The 24,125-nt window shown below is 43.0% G+C and overlaps 1 protein-coding gene across 5 annotated transcripts in view; it reads right to left on the bottom strand.

Annotated features, from left to right (window-relative positions):
- Bmal1 (basic helix-loop-helix ARNT like 1) overlaps positions 1 to 24,125 on the bottom strand; it is a 99,956-nt gene that overhangs the window by 68,489 nt on the left and 7,342 nt on the right. For all 5 annotated transcript variants that reach the window (XM_027942284.2, XM_027942283.3, XM_027942282.3 and 2 more), the window contains exon 2: positions 4,290 to 4,362. The gene's annotated coding sequence lies outside the window, so the exon portion shown is untranslated. The remainder of the gene's footprint in view (positions 1 to 4,289; positions 4,363 to 24,125) is intronic.

The raw sequence follows: 24,125 nt of genomic DNA on the forward strand, positions 1-24,125 counted from the left end.
TCTGTTGTTTGGCTGTACAAACAGACTTTGCTATCTTCACTCTTTCAACAAATACTTCCTGAGCCAGGTGCACTAGGCTGGCACTGGGAACAGAGAGATTGTGTGTGTGTGTGTGTGTTTTCTCCATTCTTAAGGAGCTCAGTTTACTGAGAATTACAGATAAGAAAGTCAACAGCTACACTGATAAGTGCTTTGTAACAGCCCTGCAGGGTGTTCTGGGAGGCAGGAGGAAGGTCATCTCCAGGTTGTGGGAGGAGTATACAGGAGAGCTGGAGGAAAATGGAACTCAGTCACCTAGATGAGGAGCAGGGGTCAGGTGGTTCCCAGGAGAGGACCTAGCACTGGCAAAGCCACCAGAGCTGATGGCTGTTGGTGGCTGGGCTGAAGCTGGAAATGTGGGTTAGGGAAAAAGTGGAATGAGGAAGGTGGCCAAAAGCCAGGTTATAAAAAAGCTCACAGAAGGGGATTTGGCTTTTATTCTGTAAGAACCGGAGCCCTTAGAGAGTCTTAAATAGAAGAAAACCATGATGAGATAGGTGAGTTAGAAACAACATGTTGACAAGAGTGTGTGGTGGAATGAAGGAGGATAAAGATGGGCAGGATGACCAATGGAGGAGCTACTGTAAAAAAAACAAACAAAAAAACAAACAACAACAACAAATATATATATAATACATGAATATATATATATATATATATATATATATATATATATGTATATGAGTGTGTATATATCTATATATCTTCAAATAATGAATCCTAAACAAAGGAGTTGGGGGAGAAAAGAAAAATGACTCCAAAAAATCAGAAGAAGGACTTTTCAGGACATAGTACTCAGTGGAATATGACAGACGGGGGGAAGGACAAGTCATGGATGATTCCTGAAGTAGAGTCAACTGAAGGGGCACAGACCAAGGCCAGCACCTTGGGGAGCAAGGCAGAGGGGGCACTTAGGGTAGGGCAGGGAGGAGACTGAGGTGCGGGTCCTGGGTGAGGTTCTGACTCTGAGGCAGGCCAGTGAGGCTGCAGGGCAGAGAGAGCAATTGATGAGTTCACCCAGGAAACACCAGGGAGGACCTAAGAGGGACCAAGCTAAGGACAAAGAAGACAGAACAGGCCAAGCAAGCCTCAGAGGTCAGGGTCTATGAGGTTGGAGGAGAACCAGAAGACAGCAGATCAAGCCACACAGGAAGGCCAGAGATGAGGCCTCAGGGGGGAGCCCTGTTTGGAGGGAACAGTTGGAAAAAAGGAAAAGTTGAGGGCTCAGCTGAGAAAGCTGTAGTCACTCCAGAGGTTCCTGTTTCCCCCAACATGCGTGCTGCTGTCTGGCTCCACTGGTCAGAGAGGCCTTTCCTGACCACCTCCCAGCTCCATGGGTCTCATTGCTCTCCACCCCACACCAACTCCTCTGGCCCCCGTGGGGTGGGCTTGAGGTCACATTACACATCTCATCTACCTAGGGTGTCTGCCTCCTGACAACAGACCTGGTCCTGTGTCACCTCTGCAACTGCGGAACTGAGAGCAGTGCCTGGCACACAAAGGCTGAGCACCGAGTCCTAAGTTACCTGATTCATTAGAAGCAACAGATAAATTAGTGAACGTACACACTCCATGTTCAATTCTGCTCTAGGCACTAGGGATGCAGTGAGATGACCTAACAAGACCTTGCCTCTGAGGCTTGAAGTTGGAGATGAGCTTAGAAAAACAGCAAGTATTTAAACAAACAAACAAACAAAAAACCACATTGCAATTGCCATAGAGTTAGGGTTGGAATCTGCCTCTCAAGCCTTCTAATGACATTTGCTGTCCAAGCCCATCTTCCACTTTCACCAAATTGAAGGACATTTTGGCTTCTTTCACCCTTTAAAAGACTCTTAGGATGTGGAAACACCCACTATGGCCTCTCAATTTTTAACCTGAAGAGCTCGATCTACCTCTACGTAAGTGGGAGGAGATATTCCAGACTTAGGTGACATAAAACAGGGAATGCCATAAACTAGGGGTCATATAGAACTATGTTCAAATCCCTGTGACCTTGGGCCAGTTATTCAACCTCTTAATGACTTGATTTCCTTACTGCTGAAATGGGAACACTAAATCTCCCATCATAGATCATTGTAAAGATGAAATAAAATGACACACACAGAGCACTTAGCACTGTACTTGGTACACAACGAGTGTTTCATCAACAGTGCCGCAACAGTTAACCTACTATACCAACAGTTAACACATTGCTTTTACTGTTAGGTATCCAACTGCTGAATTCAAAAACTACTTAGAATTCAAACCACAGAATATACCCTTGAAAAACTCAGCACAAATTGATACATCATTGAATGACTTGATGAATTGTCTCAAATCCCCTGTACTTTTAAGTACTCTACAGTAAGAAGTTTTATATCAATTTTTGGTCCACTCCATTGTTTCCTCCAGTTTGTGTAAATGCAACTATTTACCCAACAGATCACATCTTGTCTCACGGCAAAAGTCCAAACATGGGCCAAATTCCATGGTGCAAGTTGTAGCAGAGTTATGAACACCACACCTCAAAGGGAGCCTTAAGAACACAATCACAAGCCCAGTGTACACACAAACTCCAAACATAGTTTGGCTCCAAAGAAGGCAATAAGAACTGGTCACAGCATGTTCTGCCTGCCTCCAAAGGGAAGAAATGTCACTCTGACATGCAAACACTTAAATCTTACATGTCTACCTTCTTTGACTTCCCCAATCTCCATGAGTGGTATATTTTAGAAATATCTCCATTCTTTATCTCTCAGTGATGTCTGACCCCATGCAAGCTGGCTTCTTCCCCTCTCATGACATGACAGTCCTCAAGGCACAAATTCAGCACTTTTCCTTCAGATCCCTTCTGTCTGGTCTCTGTTGTCCCAACCTCTTCCATTCTTGGGACTCTCTCCTCCAGGGCCTCTGGGTCTCTTCCACCGTCTTCCTCCCATCCTGAAGTTATGCACATTTCCCCAGAGTCAGCCTTCTGCTCATCTTGGAGACAACTTATTTAAAACTATGGCTTCCATCTGAATATCCAGACTTCACCTTCTCAGTCTAGGCTTCAATCCTGCATTTGTGGTTATCTACTGGACATTCCCTATGGATCAATCCTGATATCCTGAATTCAACACATCTAAAGCCAGATGCATCTACCACCCCTTTCCAACCCCAACATCCACACTTCTGTCAACGATACCATTGTGAACCCAACTAAATTTAAATTTTCATCTTCTTTGACTCCTGTCTTTAAAAAGATTGAAAATGTGATTGGTTGCTCCTTGACAACATCTCTTCTATAGTTCATTTAATCTCATTACTATTAGCCATATGTCCTCATGTAGGGATTGCTGCTATTGCTTTCTAACAGAGCCCCATGCCTCTTGCCCAGCTACCAAGTGAATGTTTCTAAAACATCACCTCAGTTGTTTTACTTCTTTGCTCAAAATAACTTAGATGGGTTCCTACTGCCTTCAGGATAAAGTCTAAGTGCCTTAGCCTGGCACTCAGGGTCTAGAAAGGAGTTGACAAACTACAGCATGCAGGCCAAACCCAGACCACCATCTGATTCTCTAAAGTTTTGCTGGAATGAACTCATACCCATTCATTTACATATCATCTATGGCTGCTTTCATTGCACTAAAGCAGAGCTGAATAGCTATAACAGGAAGCCAGAAATATTTAGCATATGGCTCTTTATAAAAAAAATATATATATATATATATATATATATATAGAGAGAGAGAGAGAGAGAGAGAGAGAGACAGACAGAGAGAGAGAGAGACAGACAGACAGACAGACAGACTGTGGGCTAGAGTAATCATATGCCAGTAGATCCTGCCAAAGTCCTTGCCCATGACTCCTTTGCATGAAGCTTTTGCTCCTTTGGGTCCATCGCTGAGCTCACTTTCTTCATGTCCTACACACATGTTCTCAAGCTCTGAAAATTTTAACCCACTCTTCCCTGGATATTTTCCAAACTACTTTTATTTTCAAAACAAAACCAAAGCTCTGCCTCTCTATGACGACAACTGTATTTGTCCCTTGTAACCCTGGATTATCCTTACCTCCAGCCTCCCTCTCTGCATCTACCACAGAAACCTACAGAAAGATTCCACTTCTCCTGTGTATACTTTTCACCTATTCTATAGGTTTCTCTAGGGTTCAGGCTTGGGAACTTCTGTAGAGCACCTACCTGCTAATGATACCTGCCTTTCCTTTCATGCCAAATTGCAATTCTCAATCGCATAATTTGGTAAGAAGGGATCAAACAAACTTACCAATGAAGGCCTAGGATTCCACATTTGAGTAGTCGAGGTTGGATCCAAAAGCATACACTCTAGCCCACACCACCTAAAAGCCAATGAAATAGAAAGTTTAGCTTTTAAAGAAAATATTTAGACATTTTCTTTACATTCACAATGTGCATTAAGTTTTGAATGACCATTCTCCTAGGGTGCCCATGTTTGTTTCTTTGCCTAGAAAATCCCTACTTATTCTTCAAATTTATTACATAGTTGTTCCATGGAAGCCTCCTGGGTGTCCCAGGCAGGCCAAGTAGCCCCTCCTCTCAATTCCCATTGAACTCTGGTAACACACGTGGTAAAACACATGGCATAATTTCTTGTTTAGAAATGAGGGTCTCTAGATTATAGACTTTCCAAGACAAGAGGCCTGTTTAATTCACCCAACCCCTTATCCCTACTGTCCAGAATACCAAAGGCATTTAAACGGTCCTCAATAAGTATTTGTTTTAAAAAAAAAAAAAAAGTGGAAAAATAACCTACTCAATTCATTATTAACACATGCTTGGGTAGCTAAGCTTCTGTTAGGCCACAATTTTCACCACAGAAATGCATGCAGGTCTCAATCCTGTTGCTTTAAATAGGCAACAGTTTACCAGGAAGGATTAAAGAGATCACTCTAAACACACACCTTTTTAATGACACTCCCCTGGGCAGAAACCTTCAGAGGCTCCCAGAATCTAAGGTCAGCCCAACTCCATAGCCGGAATACCAGGCCTGCACCAACTGGCCTGCCCTGACTTTGCAGCCTCATCTGGCCTGGGTTCCCCAGGGGACCCTACCACCAGACAGGTAGAACTGGTAATCAGTCTCCAAACACACAGTCCCCTCTCAGCATTCCCTCTAGTTGGATGTCTTCTCCACTTTCCTCCACACTATCTCCATCTACTGATCCCATTCATTTCAAACATCATATCCCAAATCAAGTTCGTGGTTGCGGGGAGGGAAGAAAAGTGCATTTTTCCTTGCCAATTTTTTATTGTGGCAAAATACACATAACATAAAATTTATAATCATAACCATTTTAAGGGTCAGTTTGGTGGCATTAAGTACAATTGTATTATTATACCATTACTACCACCATCTACCTCCAGAATTCTTCATCTACAAAATAGAAACTCTATATCCATTAAATAATAACTCTTTCCCAAATAAGTCCCTGGCACCCAATAAGTTTTAGTAAAATGAATGAATAAATGAATACATAAATAAATCTGACTCAATCCTCTCCACAGAAGTATTATCTTCTTCTGCACAATTCCCATGGTACAATCTTCACATTTCACATCTTGGATTTATTTTGATGAATTCTAAATGTGTGTTTTTTTTTTTCACAATTATATTCTTCTTCAGGGCAGGACCTATGACTTTAATAATAGGCTTAGGTCCAAAAGCATGCACTTGGCCTGTCCTCCACGTTGCTGGATCCATTGGTCATGCCTTAATCCTCCTCACCTTGCAGGTATCGACACCAGTTAATTGTTCCCTCTTGCTTGGCCACTCTCTTGATTTCAAGGATAGCTTTCTCTCTTGGTTTTACACCCACCTCTCTGGCTGTTCCTCCTCACCTCACCTCCTGTTTTGGTTGCATCCCTCACTGTCACTCCCTTAGTAATCTCACATAGGTTCATGAATTCAAATATCACTTCCTTGCTGATGATCATGATCACTCAGATTTCTCCTCAATCTGGACTTCTCTGAACTCCTGATTTGTACACTCAGCAGCCAGTGCCAGCGACAGAAGTCAACAAAATAGGAACACTCTGAGACCACTTTAGGGACCTCAAACTTAACATGCTTGACACAGATCCCTGACCTCCCTCTAGACCTGTTCCTCACAGCATCTAGTTTGAAATACCTTTTCAGTTTGAAATACCTTTCTTCCCCCAGGACATAGGTTAGAAATTGCTCCTGTTTCCTCTCTTTCTCAATCCATATCCAATCATCACCCAAACTGATTTTTACATTCAAAATATGAACATTCCTCACCATTTCCACCATTACCAGCTTAGATTTTTGCAATCGTCTCCTAACTTAGGACCCTGCTTCTACCCTCAGTGTTGTTCCTACCTCTACCCACAGTCTATTCTTACTAGAGGAGGAAATCTGTTAAAACCTGAGTCACATCATGTCATTCTTTGCTTAAATTCCTTAAAAGCCTAAAGTAGAGCTATACCCTGGGGAAGCTGTGGGACTGTAGGTCTCCAGGGCAGTATCCTTCACTCATCTATCCACTTCTCCACGGCAGTTCTGACAGTACCTCCTTTTTCTGATTTCTCAAAGAATGAAAACTTTTTTAAATAACATTTTTTAATGGACACAATACCTTTTATTTTATTTGTTTATTTTTTATGTGGTGCTGAGGATTGAACCCAGTGCCTCACGCATGCTAGACAAGCACACTACCACTGAGCCACCACCCCAGCACCCCCCCCCCCCAATGAAAACTTTTAAAAGGAAGGAACATGCAAGCAGTCAGCCTCCCTTTCCAGTTAGGGAATCACAGCAAAGAAGGTATGCGGAATCTGCCACCACTAATAACTAGTTTTCAATGATAAGGCCAGCCTTCCAGAGAATATTTATTTACCCTCTTGGTGGAGGTGAGAACCTTTCTTAAGGCCATCTCCTTCCAGCCTCTGACTGGTCACCAAATCAGGTTTTCCAAATTGTCTCCAGACCCCCACCCTCACCCCGTCAAGTCCCCATCACCGATGCTGTGGCTAGAGGTAAAATGCAAATAGAAATACTCAGGACTAATAAGCTTAGATCTCAGAAGCTCTCCTTGGAGCCCCACTGGCAGTCTCCTAACCAGCCTGCCTACCTCCAGTCACTTATTTCCAACCAAAACCCCATATAGTGTCTGGAGTGATTTAAAAAAAACAAAACAAAAACCTAACGTTGATCAAGTTCCCTATTTAAAATGCTACAAAGAGTTCCTGCATTGCTATAGGATAAATTCCTCAAAACCTATTACAGTAAGCCAAGGTAAAGTCTTCTTAATCTTCCCCAAATATATATATCTTCTGCCTTTTTCCTAAAAAGATTTCTTGCCCCAACAGATGGGCCTACAATCCAGCCCACATTAAAATACTTCCATCCCTGGCAGCAGTCACTGACCCAAAGGATAGGCACATCATCCAAGTGGGCCAATCACAGCCTTCCTCTAAAACTAATAGCTAGATGCACAGAAAGGAGCTCCCCTTCACTGGGATTCTAACTGAGCCTATAGGCAGCCATGTCTCACTGGTGCCAACACACAAAGAATAAAGGGGAAAAGGCCCAAAGACAGCTAGCAGTGTCATTTCCCATTTCCAAAGTCCTGCTTCTTTTGTGAACTCCTGTAGCATCCTTCCCAGTGATGGAACCAGTAACAACCCACTTATACCTTGGCTAGAAGGCAGGAATTTTTGCCTTTTTTTTTCCTTTGCTGAATGCCCTAAGTCTAGAACAGTTCTCAGTATATTGTAGACAAGCATTTGTTGTTGAATAAATGAATGAATAAAACAAGCCCATGGGCTCCAAGGTCAGAAAGACCTGGTTGAGACCCAGCTTTGGAATTTACTTGCTGCATAGTGTCTCTCTATTCCTTTAGGACTTGTTTTCTTTATCTGTAAAACTGGATAAATAATAGTAGCTACCTCATAGGGATTGGAAATAATTAAGGTCATGAACATAAATCCCTTCACACAGTGCCTGGTAACAGCCCAGACTCCCTGGATGCTAATGGCTATTGTTATCAACTCAAGGCCAGAGGACCAGACCAGGTTTCAGGCCCTGGCAGGGTCATCCGTAGGGTGACATTTCAAAGAAAGGAGTTGAATGGATATTTACGTGCATAAACTATTTCCAGAAGAAAATTGGCCAACACTTAGGTGGTGAGATTCAAGAGCTGCCTCAACGTTCTCTGTAAATTGCCAACGATCAGAGAAACACAACGAGGAGTGCTAGCAGGGGCGAGGAGAAGTGTGTGTGCAGTCTGCAGAAAAGCACCGCTGCTCAGAGAGCACCTCCCAAATGACGAGATACACTTTGTGCCTTTTAAGAAACAATTTTCACAGTGAAGCTCGAGAAGAGAGAGAGAGGCTTCTTACATCATGAGGACAAGGTAATAAGGCTATAAAAATGGAACTCAAATAAACCACACGCAGAGCCCACATGGGCCCAATTTTCCAGGAAAAATAGCGATTGCCACAGCACTCAGATGGGGGAAGTCACACTTGTGTCTCAGCACAGAAAACAGCTTTCAAAAGTCATTAGGCTGCAGAAAAGCCACCGGGTCTGCCAAATTAGCAGTGCCAGCTCTCACCTGCCCCCTCTGTCACACTTGCCTCTTTCCACAGATAAGAGGACAGGACAGTGATGCCCAATGGCTGTTCTTCTCCCTGAGTAAACAGCACCATGTCAGGAGAGGCCCCCTGCCCTTCTCTCCTTGGCCCCAAACTCTCTGGGCTCACCTGCTGCAACTCTGCAGCCTGGGCCTTGCTGAGAGGCCCCCTCATGGCTCTTACTAACCTCCCTGTCCCACCTCTCCAATCCCTCTCATGGCCATTTCTGCCCCCTCTTTCAGCTCTACACCGTAAATGCTGACATTCTAAGCCTAGAAACATGGTATCTGTCCACTTTTCTGGTCTAGTGCCCATTCTTCCTCACATCAGAGGCAGGAGAGTTTCGTGGTTAGCAGCACAGATTCTGGAGCCACATAAATGGGGTCTAATCTTGGTTCTAACAGTGTGATCTTGAGTGTTGATTAACCTCTACAAGTCTTAGCTTCTGTTTATAAAATGGAGATAATGATAGTGCTTCACTTGGGTCATTATATGGATTAAATGAATTAATACATATAAGGATTTAGAACTATGCCTGACACCCGTTACACCCCAATGGCTATTAGTACACATGCCCAACGTTTCCACCAAATCCCAACAGCCCCATGTCCTTCCTTCTCCATATCCTCTACTCAGAACTTTCAACTTTGCAGGGAATGTCCAGCCTCCATTTCAGTCTGTCCTTCAAGGTGTCAATAAAACCAACCACTTCCATAAAACTCTTCTCAATTCCCTTGCCCAAAATGAGATAGAATTTCTCCCTTTCCTAACAGGATGGGCCTGGTGTCTGCCAGGGCCCCTTTCTTAATCTCCCTTAAATAATCATCAGCTGTAAACTTGTTTTGCCCTTCCCACTCCCAGATCATGAGTACCGCAGGAACAAGGGGGCAATGTGTTCTTTCTCCCCAAATCTTTATGCCCTGCAACCTTATGTGGCATAAAGACTCAGTCAACATTTACTGGATTAAACTGAAATGCAAAGCCTAGAGCCACTTCATAAATAACCAGAGATTAAAACAACAAAAACAGCAAATGAGCAGGTCAGAGGAGAGTTCCCTACATCCCAGAGCCTACACAGATCTCGGGTTCAAAACAGTACTGGGGGCTTAGTCAGTGACGACTGTTTGTCAGTTTTGCTCCAGTCATTTCCTAATGGTCACAAGAGCCAAATCCTTTCAGCGAGCCTGTGGACTGCCTCCACCGCTAATGGCACCTGACAAGCTCATTCTTGCTGAAGGAGATATGGTTTCTCCTCAGAAATGCTATTTATTATGCACTGTTTTAGGGCATTTCTTTAAAAATCCTTAAGAAGCAATCACTTTTTTTAAAAAAAAATTCATTATTGTTTTAATCAAAGCATCAGATGCAGGGATACCGAATTCCTCAATTTTCACAGGTAGATTGCTCCTGCAGAGGATTTATTGACTTGCTTCCCCACTTAACAAATACATTATGAATTTCTCGTATATACCCAGCTTTTCACTTATTCCCAATTTCACATTACTGTTACCCTGCTTCTTCATTCATGAAAAATACAACAAAGATGGTCTCCAGCATTTGAAATAAATTTAGTGCATCTTCACAACATTCCTCTTGCAAAAAGAAAATCATCTGATTCTCTATTGAATCTTGGCCATTGCCATTAGCTAGATAAATGCTGACTTAATAAAATGATTCCATAATACACAGAGATGGCTTAATGTAGCATTAGCTGGAAGAGCAAAAATTAGAAGCCATGTAAAAGCTCCATAACAAGTTCATGGCTTATTGAAGACATTTCCTTGATTGAATACTAGGCAGCCATCTCAAATGAACGTGGGGAAAACTAGGGGGCCTCGTAGGAAAAGGCTGAGGGTAAACAGAGTGAACAGGATGGAAACTGCAGGATCCATGCACTCATGCCATCAGGGCTGCCTCAACTGGGGCAGGTTAGGCCCGGGCTTTGAGGTCAGATGCAAGGAACATCAGGGGAAAGCTAAGAGGACCTCTCAGAAAATTGGGCCAGAGCCACAGGTAATGAGAATGCTGGATCCAAACCAAGGACCCCACTTCAGAGGACAGGAAAGGTTCCAGGAGTCAAGGTCATTTCTAGAATTCTAACCCAAAGCAGGCAAGAAGAATGGCAAGGGAATGCTCTCAGGGTTTACAGAATGAATCTCTCTCTGGATGAGAGAACAATGCTCAAACCCTCCAGACATGCATTGTCAAGCCTTGTCCTTAGCCACCTGACTCCTGTGGGACAGCTCAACCTTTTCCAAGTTTCAGGCTAATCCTGACCCAAGGCATGAGGGATGTGACTTGCTTACTGCTCACCTGTCAGATAAAGAAATTGAAACCCCAAGAGGCTGAGTTTCTTAGCCAAGACCTCTAATTACTCAGTACTCTAATTACTCTAATTACCCCTGTACTGTGCTAGTTTAGCTGAAACTCTGCTGCCCCTCAGAGTGCCAAGGCTGATCTCTGAGTGCAAGCCCTCTGTATGCCACTTGCAGGACCCACAAGAGAGCTCCACTCTAGAAGAAAAAAAATGACTCCAGACCTCCTTCCTATGTCCCCTGTTCCTCTTGGCACCAAACCCCACACCCTCAAAACATCCACAACGAAACCCTCCTGCCAAATACAAGAGGCAAAGCTATTACCCTGGCATTTAAGGTCCTCCCTTCAAAGGACCCCAAATTCCTAACTTCTCATACTTCCCAAGGCTCTCAGCACCTCCCCAGACTGGGCAGGAGCCTCTTTCCTACTGGTACCACCCCAAGCAGCAATGTTCTCCACCTCCAAATCCCTTTCAGAACAGATTGGGCTTTTTTCTCTCCCCAGCCTCTTCCAAGCATGCTGATCTTACTCACCTATCTCCTTAGAATGACTCCAACTCCTCAAAGCCCAAGTAACCAAAAGGCCAGACTCTCCCATGTGAACAAGTAGGCCACCCAGACATCATCCAAGGTACTCTTCTCTCCAAAATTTATTACTTACATTGTTGTCATTAAGTGTTTTAAGGGTTTATCAAACTCCTTGTGAGGAGGTACACCATTAGGTAGTGACACTGGAGACAAGCAGACAGATCAGAAGCTCATTCCACTTGCCACAGCTGTCAGTAACAAAGGCTTCTGAAGCTCCTACTGTGTGCTGATAGGTGGATGCAGGTGCCTTAGATACAAATCTAATAAGCCCAGCCTTTGCCTGGAGGAATTTAGATTCAAAAAGGAAAACATGTGAGACAAGTCCCACTAATGCTGCATGATGAATGCCAAACAGAAAGAGGAGCACAGAGGGCAGAGGAACCAAGAACAGAGGCGGTGATGATTTAATCTGACCTGAGAAGGGGCTGTGAAGGGCTCAGAGAAAGCCACATTTGAACTTATCCCTGAAGGATAATTAACAACAACAATAAAAACAATGGCCAGCCAACATTTACTGGGTGTTTCCCACGTGCTAAGCTCTGCACCCAACACTCCACCTGCTTTAGCACAAACCCATTTACTTACTTCCTGAGTCTCTACTGAAGACACTGCTCTAGGTACTGACAATGGAGAAGTAAGTAACATAAACATCAGGGACTGTCCTCGCAGTGTTAATGATCTATTGGCAACAGACAATAAACCAAATATTAAGTAAAATATATAATACATTAGATGATGACAGCTGCTAAGAGGAAAAATAAAACAAAGAGAACATCCAGGGGGCAGTGGGCTAGGCGATGTAATTTACAATAGGGTGACACTTAAGAAAAGACCTGAAGAAGGAGGGCAAACGAGTCATACCAGCATCCTGGGGAATAACGTTCCAGGGAGAGCAGCCAGCAGGTACAGCCTGAACAGGAAGCACACCTAGCATGTTTGAAGGACAGAAGGATTCCAATGTGGCTGGAGTGAAGCAAGAGAAGGGCAGGCAGGACCAGAAGGGACAGTCACACAAGTTGTAGACTTTGTTCGTCAGGGGTGTGGCACCACTCATCTGCACCACACTGAACTGTGCAGAACCCAGCCTGATTAACAGGTAGTGTGGCCTTGTGGGGTAGGAGTTGGAGAAGTGGTCAGAGAACTACTGGGACACTTTATGGGCCATGCTTAAATTTGGCCTTCCCTCTGAGTGAGATAGGAAGCTACTATTGAAAGGGTTCTGAGCAGAGGCCTGACCTGATCTGACCCCCACATCACAGGATTGCTGTGCAGAGAGTACTCAGGAGCAGGATGACGTTGGAAGGAGACTGCTTTGGAGACTACTCCAATAACCACACTCCACTACATGTCATGTTACCCTCACAATTCCAAGAGGTAGGTTCAATAATTGCTCTTTCACAGAAGACTAGATTGAGGTTCAAGAGGATCTGATAACCTGCTCAAGGTCACTGGGCAAGGCAGTGGCAGGGCTGCTGGACTGGGAAGCAGAGAGTAGAGCACTCCAGGGGGGAATGCAGAGTATCTGCCCTGAAGCAGGAGCTTCGGGGGGCCTGGCCTACTTGGGGAAGGGCAGGATCATGGATCAGGGGGCTGAGGCCTGGGGACAAACAGCAAGGGCAGCCAGTGAAGGCCAGTCTATGTCTTGCCCTCTCTCACACCAACAGCCACCAGCAGTGCCAGCTTGGACACCAGGCAACTGCTTCCTAACCCAGGCCCTACTCACTCTTGTCCTCCCCACATCAGTCCACAGGCAGCCAGTGGACACACGTCAGATATTTTCTTGCTCTTCACGCTCCAGTGCCTTCCCATTATGCCAGGTGCTGAGTAGATTGCAACTGATGTTGAGCCAGAGGATGACCCCTCAACCCTCCCACCATCTCCAGGCTTGTCTTGTCTCAAAACAGGGGAAGGCACCATTTCTGCCATTCCTCCTTCACAGGGGAGGCCTCCATGCTGAGGGGTATGGGGTGGGAAGACCTGCCAGCCAGGTGAGGTTCCATCAGACCAAGGCCGTGTGAAGGGAGGAAGTCATTCAAATGCACTAAGAAGCAACTTATGGGTTACACTTAAAAAATAAAATAAAATTGCACAAATTTATTTTTGTTAAATAAAAGCTTAAAAATAAAGTTGCTTACTCCAGAGAAAACTGAATGTACTTTACTCTTTATATGTGGCCACATAAAAGGAGGTCTGCAGATGTGTCTGAGTTATAAAGATTATGACAGGCATGTTCCAAATGGGAGCAATGACACCTTGAGGCCAAATAGCACCTGTGTCCCGAAAGCTCCTGACAACATTTTCATAGGGATCAAGATGGGGGTCAGAGCTGTTTAAGGCCACAGAACCACAAGCAGGAGATAAGAAGTGAAAGGCCTCCTTACCAAGGATGACCGTGAACATGAGGGGCAGACTCAACAACCATGTGCTAAATAATTAGGTGAAACCATGAGACTAAGGCTGAAACAAAACTTTACAATTCTGAGCCAGCAAATATTTGGGGACAAAAGAGTACATTCTCCAAAGGAACATTCCCACCCCTGGGTTTGAATCCAGGCCCTCTGCAGGCTACCCTTTCTTCATATCATGGATGCAGATATGCTTTTAAAGGAAAGTACAACAACCAAAGAAAGAGTAGTAATAAGCTCCCTCCCTGCAAGGAAATTTGATTTGGGAACAAAGAGTCTTCCTGGGCCCTGGGAGAAGCATTAAATGATCACTGGATGAATGACTTATTCTCTGGTGCAAAGTCACTGTTCGTGGGTAGGAGAGGAATGAGGAAGCTCTGAAAAACAAGTGATTCCTCAGACCCCCTTCAGGAGATGAATAACTGGAAATTTTTTGGCAAATGCATCAAATAGGGACAAGATAAGTTCCAAAGGTTCTGCTCTTTTTGAAGGAAACTGGGAGGAAAGGGGCCAGAAAAGCACCATCATTCATGTTTGCAGGAAGAAAGCTTCTGAGACTCCACAGATCTGAAGGTCCTGAGGACTTCCAGAAATGGGAAATGTGAAGCACTGGACAAATGGCCAGCCTCAACATCTGACAGGGAAGTCAAAAGAAGACTCAGTCAGGATGCTCAGTGAAATAACCTGGGTTTGTCAGCCACCAGCTTTTCTGCATTGTCTAAAGCCCAGCAGACAGAGATGAAGAAGGGTCTGTGAGTGTTGCTGATCTGATCAGAGCTTCAGAAAGGGTAGCAAAGGCAAACTATTCTCCATATGTGTGACAGCAATAGTCTGAGCCATCAGGAAAGGGACTTTGGGGGGCTGGGTAAGGGGGAAGTAAGGGGGAGTCAATTAAAAATAGTTCCCTGATGGGGGTTAAAAAAGGAGGGGGGAATCTCATGAAAACAGAGGGGGGACCAGTAAAGGAAGGGGGCCCAGGGAGGGAGGAGGAAAATTACACTGTTATATTGTATGCATGTACGAATACATAATAATGAATTCCACCATTATGTAAAATTATATTGCACCAATAAAAATATTCTTTCACTAGGCATGGTGGTGCATGTGGGTAATCCCAGAGACTTGGGAGGCTGAGGCAGGAGGACCATAATTTTCAAGCTAGCCCCAGCAATTTAAGGAGATTCTATCTCAAAATTTTAAAAATATACATATTTTTAAGGGGCTGGGGATGTAGCTTAGTGATAAGACTAAGTGATAACCCAGATTCATTTCTCAGTACAAAAAAATAATCATTAAGAGTTGGAAATAAAAGGAGAAAGTCAGAGATTGTCGTAAAGCAGAATATATTCAATCATTCAATTTCAGAATCTACTCTTGATTTGAGAATATGTCTTTCAATTTTTAAGTTTTAATTTGTCTATTTTTGAAATAAAGGTGATTGTATAAGACAATTGTCTTTAAAGGCTCTACTTGGCACAATAAAAAATGTTATATGAATTTTTTAAAAAGAGCTGAAAATAATAGGAGAGAAAATAAAAGTGTGCCTTCAGACAAAACTGCAGCATGAAATTTAGGCTTCTGCGTATAAACTGGCCCATAACTCTTCAGAAAGATGACTACTTACCTGGTACAGTTCAGGGATGAACAACTAGAGTGACCAAGAGAGCCATCTCCTGCTCATGCCCTCAGTTTTTGAATCTCCCTCTGAAGACCTTGGTCTGGCCCAGGTTGTCTGAATAGGAGAAGCTCAGTCCTCCCTAGAAGTCTTCTCAATCTCATTCCTCCCCATCAATAAACCCAGAGGATCTAAGAAAGAGCCAGGCTTTGGAATCAGAGACCTGGGTTCCTATCCCAACTCTGGCCCTTCTACTCCACTCTAAGTAGGCAGTCGTCACCTCGTCTGAGGCCATTCTTACAACCTATAATTATTTTCATTGATTTTCCTTGTTACCTGCTTCTCTCTCCCCCCCGACAATGAAAGCTCCAGTCAGCCAAGACTAGGTCTGCCTGCTCATCACTGTCCCCAGAGCCAGCATCTAGAGCAGCAGCTACCATACTGAAGGACCTCAAGAGATGAAGGCACAGCTGGGAGCTATCTGGCTTCAAACACCAAGGAGTTGTCTTCAAGAGCCACACCACAGCCGGCCCTGCCAGGTGTGGGTCAACTGCTGAATGGACAGCCCAGGGTCCTCCTCAAAGTTCTGCAGCCAACCAGTGCTCCCGGCTTTCTCTGCAGTCCTAACCCCTTCTATTTGCACCATCTCACGAACACTCTCTCAGGTCACTCACCTGAGCAATGACAAAGAGGGAGGGAAGCTTCACAGGGAGAAGGACAAGGATACCAGTGAGTTCTCTTCAGTCTATAACGATGCTGGAAGGAAGAAGCTACATGAACAAAGTCATGATTGTGAACAAGAACATCAGAAATGAAAGGGGCCTGAGAGAAGCAGGGGCAGGGGCATCCAGTGCCAGCATAATGCAGTCAGGCTGCCTGTGATACTTATAGCACATGATAAAGGAGAAAAAGTCACACAGTAGACAGGGACCCTGAAGAATTCATTTCTTTAAATAACTGTACTAAAGGCTGGCCAGGTTATGGAAGGATCGTTAACTTGAATACTTTCCCAACACCTTAAGAGCCTCTAGCTTGCTAGTTGCTGTGTGGAAGGGAAGCTTCCTCATCACAGGCTCCTTAATGCCTCATTCAGGAAGCAGTCTCCATAGGTCTAGGTCCACTTAAGAGTGTATATAGCCCAGGCCAGGTCACAAAAAACAGAAATTCTCGATTTGGCTTAAGAGTATTAATTTGTAAGATTAATTTTTACTACCCTTTTATGATTACAAAAGTGATATATGCAATGTTGACTACAGAGAAAGGGATGAGAATAAGATTCTACCAGGTGAGAACCACTGTTAATATTTGGTGCACTTTCCTTCTATGAATGAGATTTTTAAAAAACTGAGAATATTGTGAATATAATTTCAGTAGCTGCTTTTTCCCAGTAAAGTCCATCTAAAAATATTCCATAGAGTTCCAGGAAAGAAGTTTACTCTAGTGAATAAATCAAACAACAAAATGAATAATAGAAGCCTTTCATGAAGTTTAAAAAATCACAACAAAACTAATTATTCAATTAAGCTCCCATTTCCCCACCAAAAGGAAAAAGTTACTATTATTTGGACAGAAATGCCCCATTATAGTATTAAGCTAATTTTTATATTCTTTTGTCTGCTTCTCCCTTTTACTAAATATGTATTGTTTTGAACAAATGACTTTTTTTTCAAATCAACAGAAGAATTTTATAATTGCAACTTAGTATTTTGAAGCAAGAAATCAAGTCTCAGTGACTTTGGAAAGGTTTCATCTTCCAATCTGCAGGTGGAAGATGTTTTTCATTGTATCCTGTCACCTACAGAGTGGAGTGAGCCAAGGATATATGTGTCCTGTGCTGCCCTGTTGTCTGCCCTTGTCCTTGGTGAACACCTGGTTTCTACATGTGGGCCAAGAGCTTGGATGGAAGACAGCACAAGAACCTTTCTGCCTGGAAGAGAAGACTATTTAGGCAAGATGTCCTTAAGCGCATGCATTTTTTCACTCCTTGTAATATTTCACATTGTCATTCAATAACGTGTCCATGCCAGGCACCAGGTTGGGTGCTGTGACTACAAGGGTGAATAAACCAGATGCTATGCATGTTTCCAGGACCTGTAGTTTTCAGAGCTTCCCCATTCATTAGCAGCATTACACTAAGCCTTGGGGGTGGCCATCACAGTTATTTCCCTTTTCTAGATGATAAAACAAACATTCGTTGGAGTATTTTGTCCCAGATTATGAGGTGAGAGGGCTGGCCTCAAACCTAGGTTCTGACATCTCATCCAGTGCTCTTTCTAAAGTACCACTCACATTGATGACTCTCCTCTTATTGACAATCTAACATCTTTTGGATTGTTCAGATTTGCTCTGGGTGTGACCTGGCTGGGCCATTTCTGAGGATGAGCTACCCTGACCTCTAGATGACTGCACTCACCTGGCTTCAGTGTGGCTTCCTAGATTCTGACCCTGCACTCAGGTATCTTCCCAGCTGTTTAGCACCAGCTTCCAACTCTACTCACCTCCTGTTGCTGCCACCACATTGGTAGACTGCTAGCCTTCCCCAGTGCTGTCCGCCTTTCCATTCTTAAAAACGGACACTTTGCTAGACTCGTGGCATCCTAACTAAAGATATCTCCCAGCGTCTTTTGCAGCTATGCAGCCACATGACTACGTTCCAGCCACTGGAAAAGAGAATGGGCCACTTCCAGGTCTTCCCCTTAAAATTATAGAATGTTCAAGATACCATACCTGGACCCCCTCCACTCTGGACTGGCAAAGGAGAGAGAGAAATCAACTTCCACCTGGTTTTAGCCACTATAGGGCTCCTTAACAGAGGAACTTGCCCAAGAAGCTTAAATGAGACCACTTTCTCCTAGCAAAGCCCCTTGCCCCTCATTCAATGCTTTAAAGGAATGTTCACATGTATGTAAAAAGCATTCCATTCAATTTTATTTTGTAGGAAACTTAAAAAATGAAATCACCAGAACCTCAAAGGTGATCTATGCTTGGGTCACAGGAAAAACTAAGAGGACCCAGAAAAGCAAATCAGCCTCCTACAGAAACAGTAGGGGAGAGAGCTTGAGGTGACAACTGCGACCAGTCTTCTCTTTCAGCAGCTCACTCTACTGCTAGAAAAGGCACTGAAAGTTGAACCAATGTGCGGCAAGGTAACATCTCCATGGAAACTGTCATAATAGGAGCTTGTGCTCCTGAGCAAGAACTTGATGGTCAACTTTTAAAAGAAGTTATATAAACTCCATGTTTTATTATCTTTAAATCCTTGGGACTTTTATAGGTAAAAAGGTAGCTGTTCCAAGTAATATATCAAAAAAGATATATGTGTGTTCTGTACCATAGAGAGAGGTGCAAATCAATTAAACACAACACAACAGTCACATGACTTTTATTTACTCTGATTCAGTAACAGTGTACAGCACAAAGTAGTTCACATTAATAATTCCTGCTGACTTCTAAATATGGTGAATCAGAACATTTAAGAGCATCTTCAATAGAAAAGCAAAGAGAAAACTTGAGTCGAGTGTGGAAGTTATAGTCAAAAAAGCAATACGGAAGTCCTGGCTCTGCCACCAACCAGCTGTCAATAAACTCTCAAGGCTATTTCCCAGTCCAGAGAGATGCGGTGAAGATTAAATATGACATCATATATAAAAAATGACTATATATCCCACAGGAATGTAAAATGGCATTGTTTAGAAAAGCTTTAGCAGCAAGATTCCGATGAGCATCACTCTGAATCCTAGACCCGACTACAAGCTACCCAGCCACTCTTTGAAAAGCAGACCAAGAGCAATCTCTTTTACTGTCTTTAAAATTCCTCCACATGCATTAGCTGGCAAGAGTTAAGTCTCTCTGCTGCATTCATCACTGGCATCCATTTGCTCACCAGCCTCAGAGCAGCTGGCAGGACGTCAGTCATGGGCTGTAAAGAAAAGAGCTGCAGTGAGCTGAGGCCACTGCATGGCAACACGTCTATCAACCGACACCACGTTCCAAAGACGCACAGCACTGTCGGAAACCTCAAAATGGAGCCGGGATTTTTCTGCAGTTTGGAGTGCAGGAAAAAATAAGAGGAAAATGGCAGCTGTTAAGAGTGCAGGCTCTGGAGCCAGCCTATCTTGAGTTTGAATTGCAGCTTTTCCACTTAGCGTGCATCATCTGTGGCACCTCCGGCTCTCAGTCTCCCTAACTAGAAAATGGAACTTATGCCACCAACCCCACAGAGCTGCCGTGAGGAATAAATGAGAAAAGACATGTTCTTGGCATATGGTCAACAGTCAAAAGGTTAGGTACTACTATTAACAAGCGTAAATACATATGTATTGCTGACAAAAATTAAGATTTGGCAGATCTCCAGTCATGGCTTTGCTACAGGCTTTATAACCAGTTATTACCTGGACAGCATGCTGGCTCATCCATTAATTCCCCAGGCTAATCAAGGTTCTTCTGGATTTTTGCCTAATGCCTCAGAATAGGGGAAACATCCAAGAAGGCCCAACTAGCCAGCTGGCTAGATTCTGACACTTGATTTTCTGGTTCATAGCTGCCCATCACTTTCCTGAGAGGTATTCCCAGAGAAAAACAGATTCACATGGATATCTGGGCCTAATTTTCCATCCAAGCCCAGGCTTGTGGCTCTCCATCTTTGGGGGGGGGGGGGGAAATGCATAACTGTCTGTAAAACATGGCCCTACCCAGCAGAGAGGAGCCTGTCAGCACCCATGTGGCGGACAGCGCCACATCCCTAAACAAGCCCTGGAGGTAGGGGAATTTCCCTGGGACCCTCCTAGACAATACACCTTCACTATCAAAACTGCAGGACTGCTCCCTGGAGCCCAAAATCAACATTACCACTTTAAACCCCGCATTCTTCCCTCATTTCACTCCAGCATCAGATCCACACTGTAAAGGGATGGACAAGAACTGTTACATCTGTTCCACAGACAAGAAATCAGGCTCAGTTTGAGACACTAAGTGATTTGGCTTAGGTATATGGTGATTAGGTAGCAGAAGCAGCCTAGTGTACAGATTATTGGACTCCTAACCTGGTGTTCTTTCCAGAAAATATGGGTATTTGTTTTTAAACATCTGTCTTCCATAATGGTGCTTTGCTTCTGAAGAATTAATTAATTTAGGCATCTCAGTCACAGTACAGTGCAGATTCACACACTTAAAAGCCACTCACAGAGGCAGATGTTCACCACACTCCAGAAATCTAAAGGGAGACTGATAAGAGCCATGCCGATTAACATAATTGTCAATTAATTCGGAGTTCTGGTTTTCTGTCCCTCTTTGCCTGGATTCACCTCCTAACCTCCTGTTCAACCTCTGCTGCAGTTAGTCCCTCTCTCTACTCTAATGCAACTAGAACATTAATACATTCATGCTTTCGGGAGAATTATTTCATGTCATAAAAAAAATTTTTTAAAAACCCAAAAAATTCCAGTGGTTCTCCACTGCCCCCTAGTCTCTACCTCACTAGGTAAACTTTGACTTGTCACTTAACTTCACCATTTCCTCTTCTACAAAATGGTGATGCAGGCTAAATATCCGCTCTGGCTTCTGATTCTAAAGCAAGCCCTCAAGCCCAAATTTTGCACCTGGAAGTTTCTGGGAGGTAGCAGAGTCCAGTGTTCAATAACCTCCATGGCTTGTTTTCAAGCTACGTGAACTTAAGATTGCCCTGTGCCTCAAATTCCTCAACTCTAAAATAATGATGACAATAGTATCTACTTCATGAAGATTTTGTTAATACTTGTGAAATGCTAACAACATTATAAGGACTCCATAGACATTGGTAATTATAATCATCTTAAAGTTGGAATTTGTGTTTGGGCCTTGAATGTCTTCTAAACTTAAATTCCCACTGTTATTTGAGAACCTTCCATTCCAAGGAAACACTGGGTCCCTGAATGCAAACTGGTCATCCCCACCCTGTGCTTTTTAATTCTGTTGTGGTCCCACATATCCAACCCCAAAAGGATCTGTCTTCACCTTGTCTGTGAATCTAAATCCTAGATAAGATTAAAGGTCTAAATTAAACTTGACAACTTTCATAAAGTCATTTCCCTTCTACAACACTTAAAGACACCTCGCTAGTCTCTAAATTCCTGCAGCATTTATACTCTAGACTATGTCATCAGCATTACATGTGGCCTTGGATGATCTTTCCAAAGAAGCTTTAGACTCCTTGGTCCTAACAACTATTTCTGCTCTTCCTCGGGGCCTAGCATGGTGCCTGCCATATTTCCTTTTAGATATATGTTGACTGAATAAATAAACATATCATACTATGCCCAAATGAACATGCAATATGTTTCCTTCTAGTTGATGTGGTTCAGTTACTGATTTGCTGCACTTTGGAGCCAATTAAAGATAAAATAAAGATGAACATGAACAGGGGAGGGACAACCATGGCCAGTTAACTCCTCATCATCAGTAAAAAGCACTGATATCTGGCTAACAGAGAATAAGAAAAAACACAAATGTCCAAAGGAAATGGTAATTCAGGTCCATAGGAAACGCAGAATTTGGGTTCAGGCTTGGGAAAAAAAAAAAAAAAAAACACACACACACACACAACCCCAAGTTCATGAACCTATTCTGTTAGAGAGTGAAGGAAATTTGAGGTTTTCTCCAAACCAAATCCACTCACTGAATGAATAAGCAAGTATCCATTGAGTGAGTATTCTGTACACTTAGTTGCTGGGGATATTGTAGGAACAAAAAATAGATGATATTCCTGCTATTCAGCATCTAAGGAGGAAAGCCAGGTACAATACCACCCTCTAGCTCCAATGTGAAGTCCACGAAGCAATAACTTCTTGGCCCAACTCCTTGCTGTTTTCAAGTAAGACACACAGAAAAAGGAATATACCACTCAAAACTGACCAACTGGGCAGTGCTAAAAGTGCTCTGTCACTCCCAAGGAGGCATCCCTCACTCTAGAATCCTCTGAGGACATCCACACCATAGCACTCTGCACTTCAATCATTTCAACACAGCCAGTTGAGCTCTGCCACTAGCGTCATTTAAATATCAAACCTCTCAAATGGCAAAGTGGCCCATGAGGCCAAAAACAAAACTCAGAGGTGGGGAAGGGGGGGCAGCAGTTGGTTAAAGGATCAGTGGTTTCTTCCACTGCCAAACCTTAGGTTCCTTTCTCCTTTGAAGCAGAAATCTCTTCTAAAGCCTTGGGGGAAAAAATTTCTTTTCTTCCAGCAGGATACTGAAAATAGCTTTGCATTTAACATTTAAAATTGTTTTTGATCCCACACTCTTTCAGCTCTGTTCTCTCCTGCAAATTCATTCCATTTCCCTAAGGGCACTTGTAAGTGTATTTCGTAAGCAAACAAACCATAGTCACCATTTTTATCCCCAAGAGTTAAAAGAAAAAAAAAAAAAGATTTACATAATTATATAGGAGATAAGTTGGCCAAGAACACAGGAATCTTATCTGGACCAAAAGTTCTAGGATAAAATTTCTTTCAACTCATCAAGAAAGATAGCAGATCGAAATCAAGGTTCATATTGAAAGCTGAACTGCTGAGTATTATACACAGGAGCTTCTTGAGTTTCTCATTATTTGCATACCATATAAAGTAGAGGTGGACATTTGAGGGCAGGTTTGAACAATGAAGTATATGTATGTCTTTCTGTTATGGTAAGAAAACACAGGATTTCATAGCTGAGAAGGACCTGAAAAATCAATGTTCTATGAGGACAATTTACTCAAAAGTTACTCAGCAAGTTGGTGACTGGACCTCTTCCACTGACCAGTCCAGCTGTTCCCTACTATATGCTCTCTCATTTATAAAGCATGAGACCAAATCTTAATGGCACAAAGGTAAAAATTCCTTTTATAAAACTTTCTGACAGACCAGAAAAACAGTAGAAGCGACTAATGTAAATGGTTAATGCTAATATTAAATAACTATAGTGCAATATGGATGAGGAGGCCAAGCCAAAGAAGGCTAAATCAATGCTATAATAATGCTTTAGTACTAAATACTATGATTTCAGCCATAGTTGCCACTAAACAGCTTTTGTGGGCTTGCCTGGAAACTAAACCACTATTTAGTTCCATTTTTTTTATATAGAATAACTTATATCAAGTTTCCATCAACTACCTTACAAATAAACTTTAAGAGAAAAACCTGTTTTTAAGATGGTTGTGCATGTAAAACAGAATTCTAAGGTCTGAAGCTCTATACTCAACGTAATTAAAACAGTAATAGTTGGTGACATATGCTACAAGTACACGTATGAGGAAACCCTTCAGACCCTTAATTTGTTTATATGCAACAATGCATACAAACAATGCATTATGTTTTATTAAAAGACCTGCTGAGCAGGGTACAGTTAAACTACTAGTTATAACATCACCAAAGGCAACTGCTCTAATTCAATATACAAGTATTTGTAGGGCCCTTCTAACACTGGGTTTGGAGTTATGAGGAGGAAGGAGGAGGGAGAAAATATCTGCACAAAAGGAACTCCTACTCTAGTTATGCTGGCTTCACTGTTCTCAGAAACATCAAACTACTTCCAATCTCAGGGCTTTGGTA

The sequence above is a fragment of the Marmota flaviventris genome, chromosome 9, assembly GCF_047511675.1.
Source record: "Marmota flaviventris isolate mMarFla1 chromosome 9, mMarFla1.hap1, whole genome shotgun sequence".
NCBI lineage: Eukaryota > Metazoa > Chordata > Mammalia > Rodentia > Sciuridae > Marmota > Marmota flaviventris.